We start from the raw sequence: 7592 nt of genomic DNA, 5'->3' as shown, positions 1-7592 counted from the left end.
CTTCTTCTTCTTGAGTACTTCATATTGTCTCTTATCTATCTTGTGTTTCTCTCCTCTCCTCTCTTCTCTCACACATACACACATAACTCACATCCCTTCCGCTTCACAAGAATCATATCTGATTCTTTACAGATTTTGTCTGGCTTATCATCTCTGAACTACACCAGTAGCCAGAGGTCTCAACACACCAAAATATCCCTCATCTTTGACTTCCACACTGAATAGCTGGAGCCGATTAGCTTGAATATTCCTCCAAGATGTTCATCCATCGCTCTAATACCAATTTTTATAAATATGTAGTCGGCCACAACCGGTCAACACAATGAGAGACACAAGAACCAAGACAACCAAGAAACAAAAGACAAGAACAAAGTACAGAGACATAGATATTTAACGTGGAAAACCCTGAATGGGAAAAATCACGGGAGTCCGCAAACTCCAAACTAGATCACTATAGTGGGAAGGAATACAGCAAGAGACACTAAGGAAAAAACCTACGACAAGTCATGGATATTAGTAAATGATGACCAGCTTCTTTATTCTAACAATAAGAAATTGGCGGACTAGTAACTAGTCTTGGCCAACAACTTAGCACGCACGATGAAAGCCCGCGGAGAACAATTTTTTAGTAATAGAAATAGCATTGGCTATTTTGGCTCATGTAACTGATACATAAAGATAAGTATTTTTGGATTACGCTACTAATACCTGTCCGAAAATATAGATAGATCCGAACTAGACATGTCCCCCCATAATATCTTCGAGGTTATCTACGCTTACAATCCAACCTTCCCCACCAAAAGGAGATTTTAGTAGATAACCAAAGATTACACTTGGAGTTAGGGTAGGATTGGTAATCTTTCTCACGTCCCCGTCCCCGGGTGTCCATGTATCATACAAACCTCCGTGAGCTCCTCTTCATCTAATGACGGTTACAACAGAGTTTTCTCATACTCTTTCTCTATTACACACTAGTTACACTCTCTAATGCACTAGTTACAACCACCTCATCATCATTATAATGGTTTGCCCTAGATGTATTTATACTAATACATACTATGGCGTATTTACAAATATGGCATATCTTAGGCATACCAAAAACATATTTACAAATATGTCCTCTTTCAGATCCAACCTCCCATCCGGCTCTTACCGATCCGGCTCTCGTTGATCTTCATCCGGCTCTAGCACTCTTACCATCCGGTTCTTGTTCTTCAGACTCCAATCCGGATCGTGCTCTTCCCATCTAGAGGGACATGTTTCCTAACACCAGACATATGAGTTGATTGAGTTGGCAAAAAGGAATGAAGGCACCGAGGAATAAGTGGGTATACAAATTGAAACCTAGAGAGAACGGAAATTCACCTAGATACAAAGCTCGCATTGTGGTGAAGGGCTTCCAACAGAAAAAGGGTGTAGATTTCGATGAAATATTTTCTCTAATGGTTAAGATGACATCAATTAGAACCATGTTGAGCATTGAAACCAACATGAACATGGAGATAGAGCAGTTGGATGTCACGACTACTTTCTTGCATGGTGATCTAGAAGAAGAGATCTACATGCATCAACCTAAAGGATTTGAATAGAAAGGAAAAGAAGACCTAGTGTGACGGCAAAGAAAGACCATGTATGGACTGAAGCAAACTCCCCGGCAATGGTATAAAAGGTTTGAATCCTTCATGATAGACCATGAATTCCACAAATCACAAGCTAACCACTGTGTTTTTGTGAAAAGATATGATGGAGGAGATTTTCTAATTCTCCTACTGTATGTTGATGATATTCTTATTGTCAAACAAGACATAAAGAATATTGCAAGTATGAAAAAGGCTTTGAATAAGTCCTTTGCAATGAAAGATTTGGGTCCAGCAAAGAAGATCTTGGGGATACACATAGTCCGGGACAGGACAAAGAACATTTTGTGGTTGTCACAAGAAAAGTACGTGACAAAGGTGCTCCAAAGATTCAACATGCAGAATGCCAAGCCAGTCTGCTCAACATTGCCGACAAATTGCAAGTGGAATGTCAGTCAATGTCCCAAGTCCGAAAAGGATAAGGCTGAGATGAGGAAGATACCATATGCCTCAGTTATGGAGGCCTAATGTATGCTAGGGTGTGTACCATGCCAAACATTCCATATGTTGTCAGAATGGTCAACCGATACATGAGCAATCCCGGAAAGGAACATTGGGCTGCAGTAAGTGGGTACTTAGATACCTAAGAGGCACCTCGAGTGTTTCTCTACGATACAACTTAGGGAAACCCGTGCTTGAAGGTTCTACAAACTCTGATATGTCGGCCAATGCTAATTCCAGCCGACCTACATTTGGGTATGTAATGACCTGTGCAATGGGGATCCATATCATGACAATCTAGGTTGCAAAAGTTTGTGGCTTTGTCAACCACCGAAGTTGAGTACATGGCATCTATAGATGCCATCAAGGAACTGATATGGATGAAAGATTTCATGAGTGAGTTAAGATTGAGGCAACATCAATTCCTACTTCACTGTGATAATCAAAGTGTCATCCACCTTGCTAAGAATGTTGCCTACCACTCTCAGACAAAACATATCCAGAGTAGATAGCATTGGTTACGAGAGAGAGTGGAAGAAAAGGAATTTGCTCTTGTAAAGATCCATACATATGATATTGGATCAAATATGTTGACAAATTTTTGTCTATGGAAAAACTAAAAGCTTGTCGGTTGATAGGCATGGTCGACTCCCACATACATGAGTGAAGGGGGGGGTTTGTTATGAAATGATGTCCCTCTTTATGGGAGAAGTTTCGATTCAACTAGAGGCCGTTTTGGCTAAGAGCCTGATCTCAGTCGGCCATCCAGTTGAGGGTTGACTATCCGGCTAAGGGTCGAATGCCAATCAGGAGTCGGCTAAGGCTAAGTGCTGAACCCTAAAACCCTATGGACAAATATGTAAATACATACATACATATGTGTGTATGTATGTATGTATGTACAAGCCCTACATGGGTGTATCGGTGATTACTACACATAACAGAGTAGAATATTGCAACAAAGAACAGTAAGAGAGGGGAGATCAAAGAAGGATTGTGTGTTGTGAAGGTCGAGCTTGTGTAGCAATCGACCCTAGAATCCAACCCGAAAGTTCGACGGCTCCGCACACATCAGGTGTAATAGTTGTCATTTCTTTGTTTCCCTTGTTCTATGTGTACATCCGTCTACTAAGACAAAGATCCTACCAAGGTTGTGGCCTTGAGTTCTTGTATAGACTCTGAGATAGTGAATCTGTTTGGAGTCTGTGGGCTCCCATGGTTTTTCCCATTTAGGGTTTCCACGTAAAACTTCTGTGTTAGCTCTTTTCTTTTTCCACTTTTTTGTCTGACTGACTAGCTTGAGTTTAACCTAAGAGTCGGTCGTGGCCGACCCCTGTATTCCTTTCAGTTATGACACGCACATGTCCACTAGTGGTAATTGTTTCTTCCTTGAAAACTCATGCATATCTTGGTTAAGTAAGAAGCAACCTATAGTGGAAACATCTAGTTGTGAAGCTGAGTACGTGGTAGTTTTCACAACTACAATGGAGTGTATATGGTTGAGAGGCCCATTGATGGATCTTTGCATGGAGATAGATGTTACGTATAATTTCACTTATAGTTGGAGTGCATTGGATATTGCACAAAACCTAGTGTTTTATGCTTGGACAAAACATATCGAGGTGCATTATCACTATGTGAGAGAACGTCATCATGCAAGAGATATTGATTTGGTATATGTGCCAACACAAGACAATGTGGCAGACATATTTACTAAAGCACTTCCAAAGGAAAATTTTGATTTAGCTTTTCCAAAGACTTGGCTTATTGCCTTGTGGGGATTGATCTGTCATTCCTTGTATATGTTCACAACATTCACTCAAGGGGGGTTTCTTACGCTTAGTGTTGAAAGAGTGAGCAATAGAGAATGACGATTGAAGGAAATAGAGAGTAATGATGAAAGGAAATACATATTGCGATAAAGAGATTCAAGAGAGAGCTTACTTGGTGTTGAACCAGAATGGTTCGACAAAAGTGAAGGGGCTTCATTATATAATGGGTTGTGGCGCATTCTAGGGTTTTCTAGAATGTTTCAGGAACTTTTAAGAAATTCTAGAATATTTAGAATGTTCTATGGTTTATATTATAATGTATGTATTTGATAGTTTAATAGTTAAGTCCTTGGTATATGCACACATAGGTCACACTTTTGAGCCTAGCCATCACACATTGATTATTTAATGTGTTATGAAATGATATCCCTCCTTATGGGAGAAGTTCCATTTCGGCTAAGATATATGGGCCGGTTGAGGCCCGACTGAGAGTCGGCTATCTGGCTAAGGGCTAAGTGTCGAATCGGCTAAGGACAAATATGTAATACATACAATGATGTATGTATGTATGTATGTAAAAACCTTAGGTGAGTGCATCGGTGATTACTACACATTACAGAGTAGAATATTGTGAAAGTGAATATAGAACCGTAAGATACGGGAGATCAAAGGACTATGTGTTGTGGAGGTCGATCTTGTGTAGTAGATGACCCTCGGATCCGACCCGACAGGTCGACGGCACATCACACATCAGGTGTTGTCGTTTCTCTGTTTACCTTGTTCTCTGTGTATATCTGTCTATTGAGACGAAGATTTCATCAAGGTCATGGCCTTGAGTTCTTGTATACACTCTCAGATAGTGAATCTGTTTGGAGTCTATGGGCTCACGTGGTTTTTTCCCATTTAGGGTTTTCACGTAAAACTTTTGTGTCAACTCTTTTCTTTTTGCTTGTTTGTCTGATTGTCTAGCTTGAGTTTAACCTAAGAGTCGGCCGAGACCGACCCCTGTATTCCTTTCACAATGCTCATCTCATTAATTCTTCTTCGGTATCTCTAAATCTTAACTTATTGCAAAGGTTAATCTTTATCTATTTTTCTTCCCTTGCACATGTCACATCACGACAATGAAACACAAAATTGATCGCCCATCTTCATCAGAATACTAAGTACCAATTGATTACAACCCTTCCACCATGGCGGTTCAAGGACACAATTCATCTAGGATGAAGTTCTTGTAGGTGAATAGGTTCTTGTTTGACACTTGAGCTATCAATATCTTGTTTGAGTTCTTGATCTTCAAATTCCATCATGACTGAAAATCATCCTTGAGAACACTCTCTTCTTGATTGTAGATTTTTGGATGTAGACTTTGATAAGTAGGTCCTATTATCCTTTTTATTGTAAATTGCATCACATCCAAAACCCATTAGCAATCGATCAAACATTAGGAAAGGTCATTCCAAGAAATAATCATAAGTTAGATGGTTTGTTGATCTTGTGGCCACGACAGTAAAGTAGAAATCAACCCCCATATCTCAAAACTTATGGTTCACTATATCTCCTTGGGTCTTTAGATGGATCCATTGAACATTCTTTCATGTCAAAGACAACCATTTTTTGCCTACAACACATTTGTGAACAATCATTATTGATACTAACTCCCCACCTTGTATATGTTATTGTTGGCATAATCGAGCTATTCAAAATTATTGGGAGGGTGAATATAGTGTCACCACTCTCAAAGACGACTCCCAAGGCATCAATTATGACTTGCACTTCAACATTTTCATTGATGATCATGTTGCTTCGCAATGTTGTTACTATTGGTTCCCCATATCTATTCTGAATTCTCCCTTAAACTTCCAACGTACATCATACAAAGTCATTGGGTTCAACCATAGCATCTCCTCACAATGTGTTCAACATATTTGACTATGAGGTGATCAAGTCCTCTATTGTGATCTAAGTCTAGGTCCACTCGACACACTTCTTGTATAGGTAGTTAGACTTTAAGTGTGAGGAGTTGTTGTAATAGTGCAAATTGACTTCACCATTTAAATGTTTAGTATCTAGTATAGTAGTATGTGGGGATGGTTGTTTCCCTTTTTGTTCATGAACATTTATGTTTCTTTATATTAAGTTCCATAATATACTCAATGGAAAAGCTATTGATTATAGGAATTCCATATATTTCCCTTTTGTTCATAAACATTTATGTTTCCTTATATTAATGTCCATAATCTCCGTAAATAAAGACCTAGGATGGCATGGATATTGATGATAGAATTTCCATGTAGAATTTTCACCATCACATGTGTTTGCTTGTGGCAAGTTAGAGGAAGAGACAACACTCTCAAGGCTAACAATTGTGGCACATTCCATGAAGACATATATGAGATGGAAATCCACTTGTGTTGTGTATTTGAATCCATTTTTCTTTTTTTCTTTGTGAATCAATGAATTCACAAGATGAATGTAGCTTTACACATGATAAAACCAATGGGCCAAAATATTAAAGGAACACTTTTTTTTTTACCTACACCTTATTTGTGCTTTTTAGTTTTTTGTAGTTCAATGTTCCTTTTTTGTTATCCAAGTATGCTCACAATTGTTCAGTTTCATGGTAGCATGAGCAAACTTAATAGTGATGATAATACATTCGCATGGTTCAATCATGATTTCCAAGAGTAAGGATCAAAGTGTATGAAGGAGGTTTACAAGTATAGAAATGTCACGGAAACAGGTAATTTATGGAATGATGACAATGTCATTGCATTAATATGTTTGAACTTGTTAGCCAGCTTGGCGTGTGTCTTTATAATATTAATCCAATCCTCAAATATGATACTTGGAAGCTTCCTCACAAGATATTGAGTGTGTCTATATAATATTAATCCAATCCTCAAATATGATACTTGGAAGCTTCCTCGCAAGATATTCAATATCAAGCTTTCATTATGGATCAGAGCATTGCAAAGAATGGACAAGTCTTGATATGATAACTCTACAAGATGCATCCCAAATGGCATGTAAAAGCTTTGTTGTTATTGAAAAGAATGTAAGGAAATCCCAAGATGATGATAGTGATGGTGAATACATATTAGTTTTCATGGATTTTACTATTGTATTTTCTAGGGAAAAAAAAAAATCTTTATTATATGCATTTCCTTTCAAATAGAGTATTTTGCAAATGTTGTTTTGGTGAATGGAAAGGCATGACCTTAAATATTAGAGAAGGAAAGGCATGTTCAAGATTAAAAGCTAGCAACACAAGATAACAACAGTTTTCATTTGATAACAACATGCATTTTACTCAAATTGAAACAAAGAGTTTCTAAAAATATAATTATGGCAAGGCAAAAGCCCAAATGAGGAGCAAACAAATTTCACGTGCAAGTGGTTAGGATGTTATATTCTTTGGTTACTAAAGGCCAAGAATTCCAAACTCTTTCTAGCACTAGAACCTCTTCTAAGATGATAGGCAATTGGATAATGATAATAAGAACCAGCATTGACTCTTATTTTGTGATTGCTACATGACTTTGCAATTCTGAAAATTTACTAAAAAGATGAATTTCCTCTTTTTTAATTTCTTATTGTTCCAAATGACATGAATAATAGTACGAAATTGCTAGTAATCATTCTTGAAATTCGACTAGGTTGAGGAGCAACAAGAAAATTTCCATTTGGGATCAAAATTTTTGCCCAACTATGGTGGCAAACCCCGTTCATGATTGATAAA

This window comes from Azolla caroliniana, unplaced genomic scaffold (genome assembly GCF_043228905.1).
Source record: "Azolla caroliniana isolate FFs.n. ecotype wild unplaced genomic scaffold, voAzoCaro1.0.p SCAF_10, whole genome shotgun sequence".
In the NCBI taxonomy this organism is placed as follows: domain Eukaryota; kingdom Viridiplantae; phylum Streptophyta; class Polypodiopsida; order Salviniales; family Salviniaceae; genus Azolla; species Azolla caroliniana.
The sequence above is the reverse complement of the archived record's forward strand: the minus strand, read 5'-3'. Positions refer to the sequence as shown.